The sequence below is a fragment of the Marmota flaviventris genome, chromosome 2 (genome assembly GCF_047511675.1).
Source record: "Marmota flaviventris isolate mMarFla1 chromosome 2, mMarFla1.hap1, whole genome shotgun sequence".
Taxonomy (NCBI): Eukaryota; Metazoa; Chordata; class Mammalia; order Rodentia; family Sciuridae; genus Marmota; species Marmota flaviventris.
In genome coordinates this window covers 163,807,191-163,833,194 of record NC_092499.1, presented here as the reverse complement: position 1 = coordinate 163,833,194, position 26,004 = coordinate 163,807,191, and the positions used below count along the sequence as shown (strand labels likewise).

General features: G+C 34.4%; 1 protein-coding gene across 5 annotated transcripts in view; it reads left to right on the top strand.

The window, feature by feature from the left end:
* Macrod2 (mono-ADP ribosylhydrolase 2) overlaps positions 1 to 26,004 on the top strand; it is a 1,986,218-nt gene that overhangs the window by 823,935 nt on the left and 1,136,279 nt on the right. The gene's annotated exons all lie outside the window — the stretch shown is intronic.

Here is a 26,004-nt window from a genome sequence, read left to right as displayed (position 1 = left end):
CTAGATACGTCTGTTAAGCCTAAATTATTGATTGTGCTATTCAGTTCTATAGTTTCTTTGTTTAATTTTTGTTTGGAAGTTCTATCCAGTGGTGAGAAAGGTGGATTAAAGTCATCCAGTATTATTGTGTTGTGGTCTATTTGGTTCAGTTTGATCCATTACACTACAAATTATGTAATTTCATTCTTATTTACAGTTAAATAATAAAATTCTATATATGTGTCACATTTTCTTCATCTTTTCCTCTGTTGATGGATACCTCTGCTGGTTCCATATAACATGGCTAACATGAATTATGCTGTTACAAATGTAAGTATGTGTGTACCTATATAGTACATTGACCCTAATTCTCCTGAGTAAATACCCAAGAGTGTTATAGCGGGGTGATATGGTTCCACTCATAGTCTTTTAGCAAACTGTGTACTGATTTCCATAGTGGTTATGCTACTTTGCGTTACCAACAACAATATATAAGAGGTTTTTTTTCCTCCACATCCAGCAAACATTTATTATTTGTATTCTTGATTATTGCCATTCTAAGTGAAGTGAGATGGAATCTCAATGTACCTTTGATTTTTATTTACCTGATTTCTAAAGATTCTAAAGATGTTGATAATTTTCTCATGTATTTTTTGGCTATGTATATACCTTCTTTTGAGAAATGCTGGGTCATTTCATTGCCTATTTCTCATTTGGGTTATTTTTGAGTGTGTGTTAACTTTTTTGAGTTCTTTGTATATCCTGGAGATTAATGCTCTATCTAGGTACATATGATAACGATTAGGTTCATCAATGTTTGGGGCATAAATAATACCATTATATGTTCTTGGTGGATTGTTCCTCTTACCAGTATGTAGTGATCTTCACAGTATCTTCTGACTAATTTTGGCTTTGCTTTGTTGGATATGAAAGTAGCTACTCCTGCTTATATTCATATTCCATTTGCATGAAATATCACTATCTATCCTTTCACTTTTAGCCTGTGGCTGTCTTTGCCTATGAGATATGTTTCTTGTTAGCAACCTTTACTTGAGTCTTGTTTTTTAATTCAGTCTATGAATCTGTCTTTTTATGCAGATTTGACCATTAACATTCAGTAATACTATAGAAAGATATTTATTACTTTCTACAATCTTTATTTATTTCTATAGTTTTATTTATTCCTAGTTATTATTTACTTATATACTCTTATAATGAGTTTTATTGTTTCCCAAGCTGTCTTGGTTATCTTCTACTTTTGCCTGCATTCTTTCTTTAAGGATCTTTTGCAATGCTGGTTTGGTAGTCATGAATTTTCTTTGGTTGATGATTATCTTTGAACATTTTTATTTTCTCTTTGATTCTGAAGGATGACTTTGATTCATATATATATCAACTATATATCAATATATCTATTATTAATATTATATTAATGTTGATGTTATATATTATTTAATATTATATATCAATTTTATATATTAATGTGTCAATATTATATGTATGTACATATATATTCACATATATATTTATTTATTTATCAATCTTGGTTGGCAGTTATTTTCTTTCAGAGTTTGAAATACATTATTCTGAGCCCTCCAGGGCCTTAGGGTTTCTGCTGAGAAATCTTATGTTATCTAATTTGTTTTCCCTAAATATAACCTTGTCTCTCTGTTAGCCTTTAAAATTCTTTCTTTAGAGTGGATATTGATTTAAAAATAGAAATTGAAACTTAACAAATAACCTGACCATTATAAAATCAAGAAAAAAAAGTTGTTGTGCTAATTAACTTTTTGATATACCTCTCTCGCTTGTTGACATGCTTCTATATTGTTTTCCAAATTGTTTTTTGGTCATTTTTTTAATGTGAAATTGTAATAGTATTCTAAATATAGTGAAAAACTGATTCTTTGATCTATACTTTTGGCATGTTTATAATATGTTGTGAAGATGTCTTTTTTGACCTTGTCTATTTGGGTTTTTAAATGTCTCCAATATCTGGATATCCATTTTGTTTGCAAGGTTTGGAAATTTTTCTGTTATTATTTCACTTAGTATGTTTTCAGTACCATGAATCTGTATCTCTGTTCCTTTCTGAATGCCTGTAAGCCTATTTTTTGTTCTCTTAACATTGCCGAGGGTTCTTATATATTCTGATCATAGCTTTCTTTCTTTGTCTCTTTCTCTCTTTCTCTTTCTTTCTTTTCTTTTCTTTTCTTTTTCTTTTTCTTTCCAGACAATCAAAGATGATGCATTGTCTTCAGGCACTGAAATTTTGTCTTCTACTTGATCTACTCTGTTGCAAAGACTTTCATTTGATCTTAGTCAAAAGGATCAGAAGCAATTATTAAAGAGACTTTCAACTGAATGTTTCATTTGATTGAGCTCTTCCTTTCCAAGATTACTTGTTCTTTTTCAGAATATCCATGTCTTTACTGAAATATCTTTTCATATTTGATGTTTTCTTTCTTAGTTCATTCCTTGGATTTTCTTTTAATTCATTAGCCAGTTTTAATTATCAATTTTTGAATTTATTATCTGGTATTTCTTTCTTTCTTTTTCTTTCTGGACAATCAAAGATGATGCATTGTACCAAAATATATATTTGATATGTTTTGATTCATTCAGTGGGGGGTTATTCACTTTTGGAGGCATCTTGTTGGCTTGCTTCTTTTTGTTTATTTAAGCTCTGTGTTGTTTGCACATCCATTGTGATGGTTTCATCTTCATCTGCTATGTAACAGTCTTTAGAGAGCTGTTTTCTCTATGAAATCTTCCCTGATCTGGGGTATATCTTAGTTTCAAGACATCCAATCAGCATCATCATAGTTCTTAATTCAATGACCAGTTCCACTTTGAGAGGAGAGAGTAATTGTTAGTAATAGTAGTCACTTAATAGTAAACCATATAACAACATTAAAAATAACTACATACTACTTATATCTAAAACTCTGTTAATCAATAGGGAAAGTGGGTGAGAAATAATACATATGGGCTGATATATTAAGCATTAATGGTGGTACTTAAAACTAAATTGTTACGGGAGAAACTACAAAAAAATGAGAGAAAAAAGAGTGATGGAGTAAAGAGAGACAGAAGATGAAATAAGAGATAGAGGGAAGAAGGAGAAGGGAAGAGAATAGAGATGTGAAAGAATAAAAGAGGTATTAAAAAAACCCCAACTAATTTTTAAAAAGTATAAAATTAGAACCCTGAAATAACAAAAAATGAAGGAAGACAGTAGAAATCACCTTACATAGAGCAGCTAATGTAACAACAATCATAAAGATTTAGTTTTTTTTTTCTTGCTCAAATTTTTTAAATGTAGATATTTCTTTCAGGGTTTTGATTTTAGAAGCCCCCAGCTCAGAGGATATTTGTGCAAGGCAATTATTGTGCTATTTATTCATTCTCTTCTCTGACCCAAGCCAACCAAAGTTGATAGGGGAGTTTGTATGCTGAACTCTGCCCCCTCTTAGCCTGTCAGTCAGTATTGATGGAGTACTGGCTGCTTCAAAGCAGAATTTACCCTCAATATGGCTGTGTTATTGCAACCAGAGATGTGAGGACTCTGGCAGGCACAACTGGGCAGTCTGAGAACTGGTCTGGGTGGTACCAAGCTCCATGTTCTTTGTCTGTGTGCTGGGGCAAAGTGTGTTGAAGTGTAGTGGTCATATATACCCTTCTAGGCATAGGGGATGTGGCGGGTGCCATGGTATTATGCTGTGGGCCACTGCTTTCCAACAGATCCTGATTTGTCCTTGTTCCAGCCCCATTAGCCTTGCTCCTTATCACAGAGTTCAAACCTATATTTCCAAATGAAATTGTCCTTTGCTCTTCTCCACTCTGTAGACTTGCCAACAGGAAGTCATGACCTGTGTCATTGCCTCTAAGTCTGTGCTACAATCTTACTCCCCTGCCCAGATTGACCTACAGCTTTGGCTCCCACCAAATCCAGTGAAAACCGAAGCACAGGTAGCAATTGGGTCCTGGATACTCAAAATATACCAAGAACAAGACAAAAATGAATCATAAAATGGAGCAAAAAGAAAAATAAGGGAAAATTGAGGAGTTTCTAATCTCCTTCTCAAGAAGTTCAAACCAGGTCTTTTTAAGCTGGTGCCACTTCCCCACTTTCACTAACTATTGGGCAATGCCAGGATTCCCCTGCCTGGCCTCATTTCCCAGTACATGAGAAATTTTTCTGCTCAGACTGTGAACTTGCTGGACAGTGGAACCTGCTTTTCTTAAACTCCCTGGGAGACTTTCTTTCAGCTCATTGAAAGGGATCTTCCCTTACCTCACTGAGCCACCATTCACCTTGTCTGGCTGCAGTTGATTTCTTTTGTTATGTTTTTAATTCTAAAAACAAATAGTTCTGGTTTTCACCTTGTTGCAAGTTTTCTGAATTGCCTTTCAATGCTTTTCTATAGCTTTCCTATCTGGGTGTGCTGCCAGGGAAATGTGGTTTTGATTCAGTTTAGCATCCACCATATAGTGGGTGCCTCTAGTCTAGTAGGTCTTCCTTGAAGACCCTACTTCTTATTGAGTGGAGTGTCAAAGAATTTAGTCATCTTCATGTTACCACTCTCTTGGATTGCTATCCAGTTCCCCCAGCCTAGAATTTGGGCTTCACATATGATCTTTACTTCTCTTATTTGTCCTCCTCTAAAGACCCAATCTATAAATAAATATTTACCTTATGAAATTTATTATACAATTAGTCATACTTTTATCATATATAATACAAAATATATGTGTGTATATATGTATATATGCATATAGAATGTGAGGGGGGTGTGTGTGTGTGTTTGTGTGTGTGTCAGTTACCAAGTCCTTGACCTCAGAATTTTTTCACTTTTGTTGAGTGCTGTAACCATTTCTCTAATACACACATTATTCTTCATGACTCCTAACTGGTCTCTCTAAAGCAGTCATGGTGATTTTTTTAAGTCAAAAATATTACTCTCCTGATTAAAATTCCTCAAATATCCTCCATTGCTTTTAGGGTAAAGTGCACATTTGTTTGCATGGCTCACAGGGCCCTGCATGATTCAGTCCCTGTCTTCTCCTCCTCCAGCTGTTCCTTTTTATTTCTTGCTAAACCCTTGGATTTCAGGTTTCGGTTTTACCAAACTCTGGACGTTCTCTGAATGCTTTTAGTTCCTCTTACCTCTGGGACTTTGTGTAGGCTTGTCTATTCCTGTAAAATGCTGTTTCTTGCTCTCGTTCCTCCTCACTGTCTCCTGTTCCCTTACTGAAATAAATCATTCTCTTTCTATAGAAGTTATTTTTTAATTAGTTAAGATTTTTTTTTGGAAAGCATTCTATGACACTTTATTCATTCACAAAGTACTAATTGAGTACCAATGATAAGCCAGGCACTGTGATAGGTCTTGAGTAAATTGCAGTGAGCAAAATAGACAAAAAACATTCTTTCATGGAATTTAATTTGCTAGGTGGAAAAATAATGCCACAAATAAGAAAACAGGTAAAATATCTATTATGTTTGATCATGATCAGAGCTAAAAAGAAAGAACTGAAACAAGAGATATGATATAAAATGGAGGGTGAGGATGTTGATGATTGGGTACAGTCACCAGGGAAGATGTCATCTGAGTCAGGCTTGAATGAATAAGGGCTAGTGATGAGGCCATCTGGGAGAAGAATAGTCCAGACAGAGAAAACAAGCAAGTATAGAGGCCCTGAGATTGGCATGGGATTCTGTGTTCAAGGAATGCAAGGGTCAGAGTGGCTGGAGTGAACTAGGAAGAGAAGGGATGGTGAGATGAGAGGGGTGATGGGGTAAAGCCCAGAGAAAGCCTTGTAGGTTACGATAAGGACTTTTGCAGGGGATGGGGAAATACTCTGTAAACATTGTGAGTATAGTAAGGCCAGGGCACTAATATACTAACTGCAGAAAATTATTTTCTACTGGAGTAAGTGTGTGTGTGTGTGTGTGTGTGTGTGTACAAAGTCTTCATTACTCTTCATTGGTATCTACTTTGTATCTAGCATGAGGAGTAGAAGGTTCTTTGCCCTCAATGAATTCATAGTTCATTAAAGCCTTGTGTCAGCTGTCTGTTACTATAACAAAAATGTATAATAATAAACTTATAAAAAGAAATGGTATATTTTTGCTCACTGCATTAGAGCTTTCAGTCCACGATTGGTTGGATCCATTGCCTTAGGCCTATAACAAGGCAGCATATCATGGTAGAAGCATGTGGCAAAGCAAAATGGCTTAAATCAGGAGATGAAGAAAGAGGAAGAGGCTGGACTCTCTCAGTCCCCCTTAAGGGCATACAGTGACCTAAGGATCTCCCCCAAGATCCTACCTCTCAAAGGTTCTACTACCCCCAGTAACTCCACCGTGGGGACTAAATCTTTAACACATGAGTCTTTGAGGGTAATCTCAGATCCAAACTGTAGCAAGGCTACAAAACTACAGTACAGTGTAGTGAGTAAAACAGTGAAGAAACAAGTACCTGTTCAAGGAAGTAAATAGAGCAGAATATATTGAATAAAAAATGTGCTAATACCGATTATTTGGTTAGCATTTCTTGCACACCAGCAGAAACAATTGCTCACTGAGCAAAATGACACTTTTCATATTTATTTTGATGGGTTAGATCAGGGAAGGGTACAATTGGCTACCATTTTGAGAATCACATTTGACTTGTCTCATTGTGTCACAAAATCTTCAAGCTGGGAAAGAATATAAAAATGTTAAAAAAAAAAAAGATGCAGTACCTAGTATCATCACCTAATATTTAGTGTTTTTTTTTTGTTTGAACTATAAAGAATATAAGACATATAAGAGCTTGCATATGGGAAAAACAAGGAGGAAAACCCTGTCTCTGAGCCTGGAACCAAACGATTATTTTGTTATCTAAATCAAAACGAATGACAATCTTCTTTATAGGAGTACTATAGAGTTAGTTAGTGGGTGGTCTCTTTACTCAAAAGCCCCTGTCTTTATTGATGTGTTGGTTTATTCTCATTTACTCAGTCTAGACATGCTGCTGTCAGTCCTGGAACCTGAGTATACTGTGAGGGATTCATATTGCTAGCTGAGCTTCTTTGTTCCCTGCATTGCAGAATGATAAAAAGATGCTTGGGAGCCAGCCTAAGCACCATGAGCCACACCTGCCACAGGCATCCTCTGTTTTCTTTCCTACTGCTCCATCTGAAGCTGGCAGGGCTTATCTGCACTGTATCCATCTTGCCAGACCCTGAGGAGTGCTTGCATGCAGCTCCAGGTCCAGAAAGGCAAGGAAAACACTGGTTAGATGCATACACTTCTCTAAATCTCCAATGAATTCCAGAACTATCATTTGTTGATTAAAATTTTACCATCTTTACATGTAGACTGACCCAGGCATCAAGTATTAGTGATGTCTCTTGCTGTAACTATATGACAAGATAGACATGCAACCTAATTAAATAAAATTAATTTCAAGCCCACATCCTGATTTGGAGAAGCGTTTGCACAATTGCACAGTGTCAGCACAATTCACTTATCCTGAATGGTTTTATTGTTGTGACCCTGATTTGGAAGTTGTCACGCTTGCTGTGCATGATAAACTTGAATCATATTTCGCCCTCAAGTTTTAAGAAGCTGTAATTTAAAACATCTATTAAAAAAAAAGATCTATGAGTAAATGAGAGTACCCCAGAATAGATACCTCTTTCAGCAGCATGATGAGCAATTCTTTCCAACATTATAACATTGAAGGACTCTGGGAGTTTTTTTATTATTATTATTAAATAATAATGCTTCCTCATATAGGATTTTGCATGATTTGGTGGAGAAAACCTATTTACCTATTCTATCTTGAACAAAAGGCATTACTTCCCTGCTTTCTGTATCATTTCTGCTACACATGTTTACATGGGCAAACTGTGGTAGCCTTACATCATTTTGTACTCTGGACATTTTTCCACATACAGCATATGAAGGAAAACAATTTCTATGAAATGTCATGAATTATACCTCAGGATAAAAGCACAGGCAGCCCTCTTCCATCTCATGCTGTTATGTTCTTCATCATATTTTTTTTGTGCAATAAGTATTAATTGTCCACTATAATTATATTTAATTATAATATATTTAATTATAATTGTCTACTATAATGGTCTATATAAGCCAATGATAGATACATCAGTGCATGAAACAGGAAATTATTTCCACCCTCATGAAGCTTATATTTTAGCAGAAGTTTGGGGATGGGAGATACATACAATTAACATTTAAAATAAATATTTAAATAATTTAGATTCTAGAGCAGACTTGAAACTGAAGCTTTGAATAGAGGAAAAAGTAGAGCAGATTGAGGAAGTTCATGAGTTCTAGTATTAAATAGGAAGCAGCTGAACTAGGAAAGAGCTCACTGAGGAGAGGATATGTGAGTAAAGACTTGAAGGAGGTAAAGCAGTGAACCAATGAGATAATCTGGAAGAAAATATTTTTTTAGGTGGAGGGATCAACTAAAGCAAGGGCTCTGAGGTGGCAACCTAAGGCAAAGAAGTCTTTGGAGATCATTTTGGATAAAGTCAAATGTGCACAGGGAAGATAAACTCAGAAAGGAAAGTAAGCTATTTAGAATCAGAGAAAGAGGTGTGGCCTTATTATTTAGGACTTTGTAGGCTATTGTAAAATATCTGGGTTAATTCTGAGTGAATTGGGAAACCATTGTAGTTGTTTGAGAAAAGGAATGACACAACTGAATTTCAATTTCTAAAAGATTAACCTGGCTAGGTTCAGCAAGACAATTCTGAATATGGATCTGTAACCTGCTACAATAGCAGAAACAGCAAGACCAGAGCAAGAGAAAAATCCCCATGTGTCCAATCATGATTTTATCCCTGTCATGCTTTCAAAGTGCTGCCAGTGATCCACCCAGTATCTCCATGTTGCTAAATCTCTGGCCATTCTTAGTCTTCAGCACTCCTCACCTTTCAACAGAATTTGATCCAATGAGCATTCCCTCCTCAAAGCATTTTCTTTGCCAACTTACCAAGCTCTGTTGATTTTCCATGTATATCATTGGTCCTTTCTTTTTAGACTTTTTATCTGGTTCCTGAATGTCTCCCTGACTGACCTCTTAATGATAGAATGCCTTAAGACTCAAACTCCATCCTCTTTTTTATCTTTATTCACTCCCTTGGTGTTTACATCTACCCTCACAACTTTAAATACCACTTACTTGTTGCCAACAACTCTGAAGTTCAATCGCCTTCCCATGACTCTCTCCTAACTTAGAGACTCTCCAGTTGGATGTCTAAAAGTCTTCTCAGACTTGGAATAATCAGGCTCAAATGCCTGATCCTCCTCACAAAATCTATTTTTATGGTTATTTCCATTTCCATATCAGTTGGTAGCAATTACATCCTTCTAGACACAGGTCAAAACCCCTGGAGTCATCCTCAGCTTCTCTGTGTTGGCTCTTGTTTTAAAATACACACAAAATCTGAATTCCTGTTACTATTTCTAAGCTACCTGCAACCCTGATGGAGCCAACCATCTCTCTCTTCTGGATTTTTATAGTGGCTTGTGTATTTCCTTGTATCGCCATGTCATCCTCCCCATATGCAGATATTTGTTGACAATAATTTTAATGAATCCCATTGGGAATTTGTTTTCAGACTCCTGGGAGACTTTCACTTATTTAATCTGGCCCTAACATTCAAACACTGGCATGGATTTTAATTACCCCCAGATTTCATTCATAAATAAATCAACTAAGAGAACAGGTAAGAATTTTAGAAAATTATTAAAATATTTTGGGCCATTAAATTGTATTTTATCTACTGAATATGGAAAAAAAAAGTATTAGTTACTTGTTTTACTACATCCTGATAATTTAAAGTAAGTCATATAATATTCTCAAAGGACCTCCAGGGTTTTCTTCATTTTTTAAGTACATGTGGTTTTCCTAATATAATAAAATCTTTGAAAGAGACAACCAGACTTTATAATATTTTCTGAATTCAGCCATGTATTGCACAGATTAGGTTGGCAATAAATCTTTGTTGGTTTAATTTTCTAAGCACATTCTGGCCCTGCTCTCTTACATGCAAATATCATTCCATAAAGGAAAAAATAATAAGAAGAAAATAATCAGAGAGAAGAGTGCTAATATTGTTAGAACTTATAGTTTTTAAAGATTTTATAATCTTGTTAGGTAGAAAGTACAGACATATTTGAGAAATTCAATAACAAGGTGAAAACAGTATAGGCGACAGCGAAAGATAGACTCATGATGAGTGATCAAATGAAATCTGTAGATAATAGGAGTTTAAAGATATCCTTGCAGAAAAACACTAGGGAATTTATTTCTAAAATACTTCCCCATGCTCTACTTTCCTTTCTCCCCTCTTTCCTCACAAGTAAAAAATGAATATGTTTGTAGAATAATTAGTTAATAGTATATTATGGTTATTTTTTTCTTGCTTATACAGTATTTTTCACATTTCCAGTAGATGCAGAGTATTCCAACATGTCACTATACCATAATTCATTTAGCTACTTCCACGGATTGAATGTTTAAATTGTTGTTTTCTCTTTTCCATTATATACCAAACTAAAATGATGAGCCCTATAGATATGTCTTTGTTCATATTCAATAGTTATTTCTTGATATTAAATTTCTCAAGTGGAATTATAAATCAAAGATACTAATAGAAAATCTTTAAAAATTGCATGTAAGAGCATTTAACAAAACTTAGCATCTTAACTATTTTTAATCCTAAAGTACTGTAATATTACATAGTTAAGTTGTTGGGCCCTGTTTTCTACAGTGTTTTTGTTTGTGAGACTGAAATTCTATATCCATTGAACAACTGTCCCTGTCCCTGTGACCACAATTCTACATTCTGTTTATATGAGTTTTACTTTAGATAGCTTGTATGAGGGCTGTCTCACTCTGTGTAATGACCTCAAAGTTCATCAATGTAATAGCATGTGATAGGAGTTTTTTCTTATTTAAGGCTGAGTAATATTTAAGTATATATATGCACCACATATTGTTTATCATCTGTTAATGAACTTTGGATTCCTTTCTTCTCTTACCTATTGTCAATAATGTTGCAATGAACATGGAAGTGCATATACGTCTTTTAGATCCTACTTTCAATTCTTCTGAGCATAAATTCAGAGGTAGAATTTCTGGGTCATATGGTAATTCTGTTTGATATTTTTGAGGAATCTACATACCGTTTTCCATAGTGACTGCAACATTTTACACACCCACCAACAAGGCAAAAAGTTTCCAATTTATCCATGTTTTCACCAACACTAGTTTTTATTTTTGAATAATACCATCTGAATGAACATGATATACATCAAGTTTTATGAAACTCTTGTATTTTTAGTATATTTCCATATGAAATCAATATATTACATTTGCTTTAAATATTATATATTTTGTCTTTGCTTATTTGACTACTAAAAAGACTGAATTTTTTTTTGTACAGACCTGCTGGCCAAATACATTTTCCTTTGTGAATTGTAAGTTATATATATATATATATATATATATATATATATATATATATATATATATATATTTTCCTGTTAGGTTTCCTACACCTTTCTTATTGATTTGTAAGAACTATTGATATGTAGAGTATCCTTCTCTTGTGTTTCATACAAAAACAGTCTTCTCAGGTTTTATACTCATAGATTCAAACCTATGACATTTTTAAAAATTTTTCAATACTGGGGACTGAACCCAGGGACACCTAATCACTGAGACACATCCCCAGCCATTTTTTTATTTGATTTTGAGACAGGGGCTCACTGAGTTGCTTAGTGCCTCACTAAGTGCTAAGGCTGGCTTTGAACTAGTGAATCTCCTGCTTCAGCCTCCAGATCCGCTGAGATTACAGGAATGAGCCACCATGCCCAGCTCAAGTCTATGAATATTTTAATTCACGTTTATCTCCACTTTTATATGAAGAACTTATTTTGTAATGTAGTCAATTACATATTCATTATTTTTCTCCTAGTGTAAATATTTTTATCAAGTTCTAGTCAGTTGGGAATTAATAAATATTATATTTAATATTGTTCTCCTAAAGTAATCTTATTTTAATTTAAAAAAAATGTAATCTGTTCAAATAGCAAACAACATTATAGAGAAACATGAACACCTTACCAAGGATAATTCATATTAACACTTTGCCATATTAATTTCAGATCTTGATAATCTAATGTTATTAAGAAAGTTTCTTTTTACCCATCAAGAAGTCCCTCCCCTAGGCATCTGCTATTAAAAGTTGGTGTGTGATTTTCTTTTTATTTCTTTTGGCAGTATCAGGACAGAACCCAGGGCCTCACAGGCTAGTCAAGTACTCTACCACTGAGCTACATCCCCAACCATTTCTCTTTTATTTTGAGACAGGGTCTTGCTAAATTGCTCAGTCTGACCTTGAATTTGCAATTCTCTGCCTCAGATTCCCAAGCAGTGGATTATACAGGTATGTGCCACAACTCCTTTTGTGGTATATAAATTTCTGTCCATATTTTTATGCTTGTACTACCTGTATATGTATTAGTAGACATAATAAAGTATTTTGGGATGCATAAATTCTTATAAGTGATATTCTGTTATATCTTTCTCTAACTTGTTTATCTCCCCCAGTGTGCTCTTGTGATGTATTCATGCTGACACATACAAAACTATATCATCCTTTATAACCACTAAATAGTATTATGGCATAATACTATACAATATCTGTTTATCCATTCTTCTGTTGGTTGCTAACATAAGTTGTTCCTAGAATTTTCTTTGTTAAGAACTCTGTTAAGTGAAATCTCATATGAGTCTCCTTTTGTACGTATGTGGGAAATCTTTTAAATGGTTCTACACTGAAATTTGGAATTCCTAGATTGTATGTAATAGACTTTTTATTTTTTCTTGAATCTATCAAATGGCTCTCACAGTAATTTTGGGAAAATTAATTTCTCTAGTCCTCAGTTACTTTATTTAGGTAAAATGTAAAATAGTAACTCCGCTCCCAGTGTGTTGTAAAGATTAAATGCACAAATGCATATAATGTCTACGAAAGGGCTTGGTAACAAACATGGATAAATGTGGAGGGTGTATAAGTGGAATAAACCAAGCCTAGAAAACAAATACTGCACAGTCTCATTTACATATGGAATCTGAAAAATTATAGAAACAGAAAAAGAATGGTGGTTGCAAGAGAAGGGGATATTAGAGAAATGGGATGATTTTGGTCAGAGTACAAAGAAAAAGTAGAAAAAAAAGAGGGGAAAATGCATGTTTAAGAACGACTACTCAAAGTCCTAAGAACATACATTTTGCATAACATACATGTTAGCTTTAATGTACCACATTCTAGAAATTATAATACACATACTGGAGAACAAAAAAGTTGTTCACTCTAAATGGTTCTTAATTAAAAAAAAATTAAATCCAGGTATATATATTAGAGGAAGACCAGTATGGATGGATGGGCTGCTCAGACTCCAAAATTTCCCCTTTTATATAATTTCTTTTCCTTGTCTTGCCATTCTGTCCTGTGCCTTTGGTGCTTTTACCAGTGAGTGCATTGTCCAATCATCTAATTGTTTTCAGTTTGGTATTCATTGCTAGGATTTTAAAAACATACATTCTGCAGATAATTTTGTGCTTACCTTCAATTTATATTATATCAACTTACTTTAAAAGGTTACAGGTGTTCAGAAAATAAATAAATAAAGGACCAGCACCCAGCAATTGATGATCATGTTATCTAAATCCTCTCCTGCTCTAATATTTGCTACTGATGTTTGTTGAGCAAGACACTAATAGTCTCAAAGGTCATTTAATGATGTAATGATCATTTGTTATTTTGTGAGTGACCACTTAACCTCTTGCCATATGAAGAGAATCACCCCTTGAAAATAATATTGTTGGTACATACCTCCCTGTTTACCACTGTGGACTAGGTTGCATATTCTGAACCAAGGTTATGACAGAAAATGAAAGATAATAAATGGATATGCAAAGCTTTACAGTATGCTTTTGAGTAGTTGGTAACTTATTGCTAGCAACCTTAGAGTGGGAGATTAGAGGGTAGCAAGGGTTTAGACAAAATTCTGAAGTTTAGAAACATAAATTTAGCACTATAGATATTCTATGACCAGAAAATGAGATAGTGGAATTGAAAGCTCTTGGGGAAATATAGAAGTCAGGTTTTAGACGTGGTGATTTAAAGGGACTGTCCAGTTGTTGAAAAATAGCCAGATGGAGCTCAGGAAAGTAGGAATTTGAACTAGATTTGAGAATATTCTGTATGAGAACTATTAAAAGCAATTTTTTTTAAATGTCAGGAAGTACATTTTAGCATGTAGCAGAAGTCTCCTTTTTCTGTTTTTGGTCAGATTTTTTTTTCCCTTAATCTTCATTCCTACAGTTAGGCTTCCTGAATTTCAGGTCCTGAATTATTGTTTTCCTGTGTAGTTCCAGATTGGACTGATAATTCTGGTAGTCTGTGTATCTCGGGAAAAGATGATTAGGGATGAAAGACTATGGGTGGGCAGAAGAGAGGGTTACTCTCTTATCCCCAAATTTTCCTGCAGATGATATGCATACTTAACAAAGGTGGAGGGAAGGAAACTGTAGAGGTGCCGCAGTCTGGCTGGGCACAAAATCAGGAGCCACTCAAGCAGGAACAAACTTTATTTCCAAAACTCCCGCGAGTGCCATGCACGCGGCCTTCTCCTGGGACACACTACACCAACAGGAAATCCCTCCTCTGGAATTCCCTCCTACTGCACTTCCCCAACCAATGGGAACTCTCCGGGAGTCCCGAGAGAGCTCCAAAGTAGCAGGCCAAGGTGGACAGCAGGGGTCTAATCTCCAATTGAATGCACATCTTAACATAATCATTATCATCTCAATGACTTGCTGGTGTCACCTTTCAACCAAAAATGCCATGCGTCATTCCTACTTGGCTATGGCTCTCAGCATAGAGGAATGCTGCTTTTGTGGATTAGAGGGACAATATAGAGGAAAAATAATAAGTGTGTGTGTGTCAGACTATGCACACTGTATTCTGAAGAACATTTACCTCTGGAGATAATACGGGGAAGGCATTGATAGTATAACTGCTTTACCATAATCATCAATGTTTTAATAATTCACATTTTTAAAAAGAAATCTGAAGAAAACAAAAACATATTGCCATCTGTTAAATGTGATTAGTGATGACCTTATGACTTTATATTAGGCTTATTTCCATTTGAAATATTTTGAAGTTAAAAAAAATTAAAATGAAGGTCAGAAAATTTAGGGAAATAATCATGGCAGATAAAAGAAAAGAGTTTTCGAATATTTTAAACTGTTTAATTCCAAATAAATTTAAACTCAGAGCACACTATTACTTTATAGTTTTCTCTTTCATAAAAGAAATTGAAATGAGTTAAATCAATTATACTAATAACATTTGGAGAGAAGAACATATTTGCTGTGAATTTTTTAAAAGAATTTATAGAATTATTTGTCTTAAATTAGCTATAGCATTGCTTTTTTTCTTTTCTTGTTTTTAATGAATGTCAGAATTCTGAATGTGCTGTGTGGAGCAGCAGAATTACAGCTCTGAAACATTAATGGATTTCTTTTCCTGTTTGTCTGTTTGTTTGTACCAGATTCATGAACTCAAACCTTTTCTCTTCAGCACTTTGCTTTTGAGCAACTTATTCTGATACTCTTATCACCTGAGGCACCAGAGCCTCAGAAGATTTTCCTTACGTGGTTTCGGCCAGATGAGTTTCCACAGAAATAGTGACATTGAGCATTGATCCCCTTGAGGAAAGCAATCCTACCAGTTATATGGCACTTGGTGCTTCCTGTAAATTGATGCAAACTTCATTAAAGAAAATGACAGATGGCATATGCCTGCAGGCAAAATGCCAGTCCACATGATGAATCCTACCATATTCTAGTCCAGGATAAACAATGTTTTTAATCACCTTGAAAAAAAGCTGTCACATTAATTTTTTCTGTAGTCACCAGGTAATTATAAACATGCAGCAAATTCCTTGCTAGCTTAAGAAAAATTTTAAAAAAGTGACAACAGATAGGAATTTGATTTGGGTTTATACTCTGGGATGGAGATAGCCTAATGACATTTTAATGGCCCTGAATAGACCTGATGAGATCTTCACTTGGGAAACATTGCAATAGAGTGACCACACAGCCTGGGTTCATGTAGTTTTCTTGGTTTGGAATATTACTTTGAGAATTGGCCTGGGGGCACAAAAACTGATTATGAGATTTTTCTTAGCTTGACTAGACAAGCAGGTCTGTGAGGCAGATGCTTATTGTGGAGTAACTGTAGACAGGTTTCATCACAGACTCATGTTGTATTGCATTCCTTTTGAAGGTGGGCGTTTAATAAAATTGAATTTTAAGGAGTTAATTACAGTCCTATCAAATTCTGAGGTTCACTTCATGATTTATTTTTTAAGAAATTAAAAAAGCATCACTTTATATACTGTGTTTTTTTAAACCAGTGTTACGTGTAGAACTTGATCATATGTGTGTGTATATTTATTTATATTTAAGTAGTCCCCAAATAAAATTTTGATAAAGAATTCAAATTTTTTTAAATTTCCAAGAAAAGAGAACTGGATTTTATTTCAATACAGGGAACTTATATAGTTAATGTTAGTGATTCATATCGGGCTTCTTTTCAAACAATACAAATTGCCTCTGGCTAATTTACATGGAAAAATATATTAGATGATAATCACTGAATGGGCAGAAAAGCAGGGGAACCAAGCAGGAATCAGTTCCACATGATTTAGAATGTTTGCTGCTTAACAGAACACCATAAATTGGGTGACTTATAAGCAACAGAAATTTATTTCTCATAGTTTTGGAGAGAAGAAGTCCAAGATCAGGATGCTGACAGATTTGGTTATCAGGTTAGGGCTCTCTCTTATAGGACTTCAAGTTGAAGGGGTTGGAGAAAAGGATATAACCATAGCATATAACATCATGCCATGTCATAATCTGGTTAGGGTACTCTGCTGGCCCCACCTCCATTGAGGACTTTTGATTGTGCCAGGATTTTCATGTTGCCAAAGACAATCTCTCCAATGTTCTCCTTTTTACTGTTCTCCAGAGCTTCAAGGTTCTAAGTAGGAACTTTTGATTGGCTAAGTTTAGGCCATGTGCCAGTTTAGCTGCCTGATACATTGATGTCCTAATGACCTCATTCCTAGCAGAGCCCACACATGAAAGATTCCTGTCAAATAGGAAGTAGTTCCATGTTTAATTTCCAAAGGAAAAATACCAGAGAGGAGCTAATAGATAGGAATTCTCCATTAAATCAACCGCTTTCTAGTTTTTTCCCTGTTTTTGATTACCATAAACATATAAAATAATGCCTTTGTTAATATCTCCTATCCAAACACTTGGTAATAGGTTTAACTTTCTACCTCAGGATTTTTCTACTATACTAAGGGCATAGTAACTGTTCTTGAACTGCATATCAATCTCCTTTTCTTGCATATTCTTCTGCTATTTTCAAGCTTAAGAGAAGGCGGACATTGTTCCCCTATCAAACCATATTTTGAAATGAGCATTATATCTCCCAGTTTATTTTACCATGCTTTTCCAGTAAGTAAAACTTTACTGAGGACTTCTTGATTAGTTTTCCAGGGCTGCCATAACAAAGTACCATTAAATGAATGGCTGGGAAGAGAGGGGGCGTGGAATTAGAAATGATGGTGGAATGTGATGGACATTATTATTTAATGAGGCCACTAACATAGAACCTAATCCAAAATAACTGATGCATTAAAAAAAAACAGTGACATATGGGCACAGATGTACACACAGGGATAGCATCACATGAGAATAAAAATGGTCAGTTTCTTCAAGTAAGAAGACACGAATTGGTGTCAGTACACTTTGTATACAACCAGAGATATGAAAAATTGTGCTCTGTTTGTGTAATAAGAATTGTAATGCATTCCGCTGTCATATATAAATTTTAAAAAATAATAAAAAAATGACAGAAACTTCTTATCTAACAGTTGTGTTAAGTAGAAGCCTGAGATCAAGGTATTGGGATGGTTCTGTATGAGGACTTTGAGGAAGAATCAGTTCCCTATCTGACCTATAGCTTCTGATGGCTTGTTGGCAATCTTTGGCATTCCTTGGCTTGTAGCAGCTTCAATCTGACCATCTTTATTCCCATGTGGTGCTATCCCTATGTGTACATCTGTGCCCATATCTCACTTTTTTTTTAATGCACAATTATATTGGATTAGGGTCTATGTTAATGACCTCATTAAACTTGATGAATTCTCTAAAGATATCTCCAAACAAGGTCACAGTCTGAGGTAATGGAGATTAGAATTCCAACACAACTTTTTTAGAGGAACACAATTCAACTCATTACTTCTTAAAAGGCTGATCGTTCAGTGTGAGTCATTTGAAATTTTGAGTCTTTTTTGGAATTAACAACGACCAAAGCAAACCACACTTTAAAACCAAGGAATGGTCAACTGAGTGGTCTTGGGTTGTGTATTAGGATTATATACACAGCTAAATTCCAGGTCTAAAATGGACAAAATGATTTATTTGAGAAAACATAGGGGATTACTAGATAGCTTTTTGTAGGTTGAAGAAATTCCCATCTGTTCCTAAAATATACATGTATTTTTGTTTAATATTTTTATCATGACAAGCTACTGAATTTTTTCACTTTTTTCTGCTGCTGTTGAGGCAATATGTGTTTTGTCTTTTATTCTACTAAAAGGGTATATTGCACTGATTACTCTTCTTGTACTGAACTAGTATTGAATTCTAGAATAGATCCTACTTACTCATGGTAATAATCGTTTGTATAAGCTTCTGGATTTTATTTGCTAGGAAATTAAGATTTGGAAACTATGTTAATATGAGATATTAGTCTATAGTTTTCTTTTGATGTTATTTCCAGTTTTAATATTTGGGTAATACTGGTTTCATATCTAGGTGGGGACACATTCCCTCTTATTTTTTGTTGAAAGAGTCTATGAAGGACTGATTGGCGATTCTTTTTCAAATATGTAGTAGAATTCACTAGCAGAAGCCAACTGGAACTTTTCTTTTGTGGGAAGTATTTTAGTTATTAATTCAATCCTTTTCTTGTTACAGTCCTATTCAGATTTTCTATTTCTCCTTGAGTTGGTTTAATGTTTTGTGTTTTTCTAGAAATTTTTCATTTCATCTTGGTTACCTAATTTGTTGGGATGCAGCTATTAACAGCATTCTTCAAAATCCTTTTTGTTTCTATAAAGGCCAACAGTAATATTCCCTCTTCCTGATTTTAGTAATTTGGTTCCTCTTCTTTATTCATGAGAAGAAACCTCTTCAAAGCCAACCCAACTTTTGTGTTTTTTTTTTTTATTTTTCTATAATTCTATTATCTTTTTATCTATTTCTGTGTAAATATTTATTTCTCTTATTGTTCTTGTTTTGGATTTAGCTCTATTATTTTATTTTTTTTCTAGTTTCTTAAGATATTCTTTGTGGATGTCCTCTGAGGTACTAGAAAATTTAGGCCAACTCTAGTTTCTTTTGGAAAGAATTAATTATTACTAAATCCTAGTGTAGTCATCATCAGTCCAGTTTAATAGAGAATACTTATTTGAATGAGTAATTTAGATCTTCTGCAGGAAAACATTTTACTGTATCAGTGGACATGGGCAAAAGGACATCTATAAAAATAAAATTTAGTTTCCAGATATATTCATCATATTTTAAATATTCTTCCAAAGGCTCTGATGGGAGAGTATTATTTTATGTAAAATGTTTAATTTTGATTGCAATGGATGCAATAAATGCTACTTCAGTCTAGAATATACTTAAAATACTACTTTGTTGTTGGATATATTTAAGTTTTTTTAATGATTCTTTAAAAATTAAAATCTCTATGAACCTTTAATTCAAAGTAGTTATTTTCATATTCCTATGAATTGGTAAAATGAAAGTTCATGAAATTATTGTTCCTTTATTTAAATATTCTAATTTTTAAATGAAAACATAGGGCTAAAATAAAACCTTACTAAACAATATTTTTAAAGCAGATAGTCATTGGAGTTAAGGTTAACAACAACAATTCAGTGTAAAACTCTTGAGCAAGCCTTAAAATATATTCTCTTAGGTTATGATCTATTTAAAATTTTATAAGGATTTTTTAAAAATATGCTCTAGCCTAATTATTAGACACTAATCTAAATGAATGAGTTTGTATCACAAAAACTTATAGATTATAATATGTGGCATATTTAAAATAACCTAACCTTTTTAAAAACAATTATTAACCCCCCAAAATCAATATCATGATTAGTTTAAGATACTTAAAATAAGTACTTCACAAACAAAACCATAATCTACATCAAACTGGGACAATTTTTCACTTTTCCTGCAATAAGGGAACAGTTCAAAATTTTAAGGTTATTTGTGGGTTATAGATTTGTATATCTGTCAGTTTGATTACCTTTTGCATCACTTGACCATAGGTGATGGTAAAAAAAGCACTTTAGATGATCTTACTGGAAAATGCAGTCCTAAAATATATGTCAAAAAAATTTTATTCAAAAATTGCTGTAAAATTTAAACAATGAAACTTACTATAAATAGTCAAATAGTAGATATGCTCCTGAGCAGATGATTTGAAAACCAACCGCTATAAATGGAATAACCAAGATTTTATGTACTAAAAACTTTACATTTAATGGAAACGTTAGAAGGCCTTTTATAAAAAGAAATATGCTTTTGTAAAGGCAAAACATCCTCCAATTTAATAATTTTAAGAAAACCATTTTGCGGGGGAAGGGGAATTGCTGGGAAGTGAAATTGGCTAAATGGTATTGTTATATTGTGTGCAGGTACAAATATGGAACAAGTCCCATCACTATGTACAAGTATAATGCACCAATAAAAAATGTGGGGGAAAAAACGTCAAGAGAATTCCTCTCCCTCACCACCTCTCAAAAAAAAAAAAAAAGGCTTTTTTTTTTTTTTTCAGATCAAATTTTCCTAAAGCAGCCACACTGTTTACTTTTTAGTTTTACTTTTTGAGATCCATGGTTATGAGTTAAATTTTTAAGTAAAGAGGGACCACCTTCTTCTTTTTTTTCTTTTGCCTTTAACATATTCTTAGGAATGTCTGTAAGCCAAAGTTGGCAGGAAGCAAATAGGTCAGTCACTTTGTTCCTTGAGCAAAAGAGAGAACATTTCAAAGTGAAACAATGATTAGCATCAGATAAAACATGTTCTGTGTTCCTTTCTAACATTCTGTCTGTGGTATTCTTTGAGAAAACTAGCATTTGCCCTCCCCACACCACAAGGGTGGAAATGTGACCTTTTTCAGAAAGCTTAAAGTGAAATTAGTACTGTAAGTCAGTCTGAGGAGAAGTGAGAGTCAGTTTATGGTCAGGATAGCTAAAGACCCAATGTCTAAGAAAAGCAGAGAGGCAGAGTAGCTGGGACATGCTAAGAAAGAATGGAAAACTAGGGACCTCACAGCTCGAGGCCACAGTAGCAACTCCAAGAGGAATATGTGCTCCAAAGCCTGTTAAAAACCAAAGTTAAACCTTGAAAGCAAAAGCTGGGAAGGACTCAAGGAATACCACGAAGCCAGCAGGAGGGGAAACAGAACACAGTACAGAAATGGGAGTTCAAAGACTGAAGAGGAGAGAGAGACGTGAAAGACAAATGTGGAGGGGAGAAAATAACAGAGAAGCAATGAAACAGGGAAAGATTATAGATATCACTTTTTTTTTTTTTTTTTTTTTTTTGCTTTTCTGTCAACAAAACCCATATAGTAAAAGAAGTAGAATGTGAGTCAGGGGAATGACACTGGAAGCTTTCCTTTTCTGTTTGTTTGAAGAAGACAGTAATAGACAACAGATGAACCTGTCAAGGACCAGGAATAGGGCTGATGTGACATAGCTAACCTTGGCTACACAATTCTTATCAACCCCTAATAAGAATGGACTGATGGTCACATAGAATTAATTATGCCTGAGATTCATTTAGATATGAATGTGAATTTGTTTATAATTATATAATTTGGTTACTATTCTAAATCCTATTTTTAAATGGTATTTAGATAATATTAAGAAAAAAATAATAAATATGGGAACACTTAGTCTATTGAGAGGTTTTTATATGTCTTAGGGTAATATTAGATGCTCTAAGAGATTATCTCCAAGTTTCATCAGCTTAACACAATAAATACAGCTTACTAATAGTCCTGATGCAAGAGTGTTTAGGGCAGGCAGGAATACAGGCTGATGGAGAATGTCCCACTATTACTGTATGACTTTAATGATTACTGCAGGCATTGATAAACATTGACCAAGGGGTAAAAGCATGAAGGTATGTGTGAAAAGTCTTGTGATTTTCTTTCACATTTTCTTGTTTAGGACTTAACTACAGGGCTACAATAAACTAAAACAAATTAACAAAAACAAAACAAGACAAATAAACAAACAACAACAACAACACACAAAACTGGGAGTATAGTCTACCCCAGTGCCCAGAGAGGAGGTGGGTAGGGATTTGGATGAATAACAAGAAATTTCTGGTACAGAAAATCACTGGACTCAAATGAGGAACTTCCATACCATGTCTATCTCTACCAAGCCCCTCTATATCTTGAATTCAGAGTAGAATCCTAAATGGGTTACAACCTTGGTTCTTAGTGGTACTCAGAATTTATTTTGTAGGCAGTGCAATAATGGAATACTATTGGTAGTCAAATTTTACGAAGGTATAGATTTCCTCTAAATTTTATTTGTATCCTAATCTTTCTGGTTTATGTGACATATACATTTACATATAGGAAACATCAATGTGTACTCAATCATATAATTGCATTATTCACTGATTTTATCCATATGAGATGACTTGTGAGAGAACTAAAGATGCAACATTTCTTTGATGAGTTACTATACCTGGTTAAAATATTATGTTCCAAATACAATTAAAGTATACATTTTTGTTTATTTGCTTCTACATATTTGGAAATCAGTGTGTGTGTGTGTGTGTGTGTGTGTGTGTGTGTATAAAATCTGTGTACCAATGCAAATTGATACAGAAACTTCTGTGGCAGTGTTAAGCTACAACAGTGAAGCTAAACATAACTTTATTGCTGTATCACGGACTTTAGCATCTCAGTTTTCTAATTTTTATATTGTCATTTACTAGCTAGAGGATCCTAAAGTAAGTTACTCATTCTCTTTAAACTTCAGTTAATTTTTGTGTAGGATAGGATTAATAATATCTATTCATCAACATAGGTTGTTGGAAATACTGAAATTACATATGTAAAACTTCACAAAGGACCTGGTACATGATAAGTACCCAATCATATATATTATGTGTATTATGTATATAGTAGAAAGCTTGATTCAACCTCTAGGACCCCTGTAACATGCAAACAAATGAATTCAGATAGACACGAAAATAGAAAATTAGTAGTATATTGAAATTTAATAGCTTCATATATTCATTCATTCCTTTAGTTAACATTGCTAGACCATTAATATATACAATCTTTGAGCTATGATATGCACAAACATTACTGAGGTAGCTTCATTGTTATTGAAAGGTTTGCTCCCTCATTATGAGAATTCAATCATGACATGAGGTGACATTTGTGTAGAAGAAATACCAAAGAATGATATATGGCTTTAAAATATGAAAAAAAAAAATTTCTTTGGAAGGGAGCTATTTGAAGAAAGTGTTTTGGGTGTTTAAGATCCCCCAAGTCTTAAACTGTTTCTTACAACTAGAATTTCAAGAAATGGATAGAAGAAAGAGGCATTTAATTTAGCATAAGCAGGAATGCAGGGGAAAGCACAGAATATGTTCAGGCAAAATTGAGAAATAAGCAAAGAAAAATACTGTGGGTCAAACTGGAAAGACATGGCATTTAGTCATACTAAAGAGTTTTACTTTATTCTGTAAAAAAGGAGTGAGAAAAGATAAGGTACGAAATAACAGGTGTGAAAGTAAAAGGATTTTTAGCATAGAATGACCCTATGACCTTGAATGTTTTACTTGACCTTTTCCACCATCTATTTTTCTCTCCTACATAGCAAATGGATGGGACTAATACTCCTTCCTGAGCTGACACTCCAGGAGCCTCCTCTGCACATTACATCCCCTAGAGTTGTGGTTGTTTGACATCCCTGTTCTCTGTGTTGGACCCTTTTCAGTGGTATCTACTTAGGCCTCACCCCAAACTATTGTCATATCCTTCAAACTCAGGGTTGGCTTTCCTAAAGCCCTTCCTGCCATCTTCAGTGATGGGCACATAAGCAATATATCATTCATTCACAGAGATGTCCTCCTGTTCACATCTTCACCTCCTGATCTCATTCCCATGGTGTGGGCCTAGGAAGCTAACACATTCTTAAACTCTTCCAATCTTATTGCTTTTTCATTTTTTTTTAACTTGGTACATACACATTACAAAAAAAATGGAAGAGAAATATTATGAAAGAAAAACAAATAAGCAGTGATTAACTGGGGAAATGTGGTGGCTTATAAAAAAAAAAAAACATTGTCACCATATACAATGTACAATGTGGAGGAAAATACCACTTACCCCCCAACCCCTTTTCCTTTTAGAGTTGAAAGGATAGTTACGTCTGCATTCTGTCCAAATCAATGGTAGCAATGACCTGGTTTTTAGGTAACACTGGTAGCTTGTTTCTCTTTGGTGAACAGGCTCTAGCAACTGTATAACATATAAATACCTAATAAGCAAAAATATCATCCAATAATGCTTTTTTTGAAACCAGCCTCAGGATTCAGGCTCATTCATAAGAGCAACCTATTCCTTGTCTCCAAGTATACTTCACAAATATTCTCAGAACTTAATAGTACTTCATTGCTCTCAAATATTCGTTAAACCTCTCAACCCCTCTTTCTCTTGTGACTGCAGTGCTTGTTAACTAATTCAGTGAACATTTTTAGGGTTCTGTGGATAAGAAATAGATACAATTCAGGATCCTGCCACTGAGAAATTTATGGGCAGGGAAACTGGCATATAAATACAGAATTGTATGCAGTGTGGTAAGTGCTGGAATAGAGCTGAATTCATGTGGCTCAGGAGTGGGTATTCAGTGTGCTTAAGATGCTTCAGGAGGATTCACTGAAAAGGAAACTCACAAACTGGGTCTTGAAAGTTACATCAGAGCTGACTGGGTCAAAAATGGAATAAGAACAGCACAGTAGCAAGGAATAGAATATGCAAGGACAAGAAGATGGTGCAGAATTAAATGTGGCTTAAAAATAGGTGTGAGGTGCTGGCTAGTGAGAGAAGAAACAGGACAGATTAGCAGGGACAAGAGGAGAAAGGTCTTTGTCCAACCAAAGAATTTGGATTTCCACTGATAATTCCAAGTAGTTCATTGCCTGTCTGCTCATTTTTATTCTTTATTCATTGTTTGGGGGTGCACTTTCCTCTTTCAGCATTTGCAGAAAGAAAGCTCAAGTCCTTCTCCCAAGAAAAACATGCACACATAGTCACTTTTGGATACAAACAAATTCATGAATTTGGAACCTAAGTTACAAAGAGATAAAGGTCACTGGCAAACATTGACAGATATTGAACAGAAAAGCGAAATGATCAAAAAGTGTATCTTCAAAGTGAACCCTTGCAAGACTGCAGAGGATGTATTATAAGGGATGGAATTCATGTTAGGGAAAATGGGGATATATTATATTTCAGTTAACAGATCAAAGTCTGTAATAAGGTGGCAGCAAATATTTGTTTTTAATCATTTTCCTGCTTTGTGCGTGTCAGTCTGCCTGTTAGGAAGACACCACTGCAGAAGGCAAGTGTGTGAATGGTGGTACCATTTACTAAAGTATTGATTTCAGATATAACTGTAGCTTCATGAGGAAAGATGAGGAAGTTAGAGGTCATGATGAGTGTAAAGTGCCTGTAGGTTATATCACTGCAGGTGCGGGTCAGCAGGTAAAAAGAGATATCAGA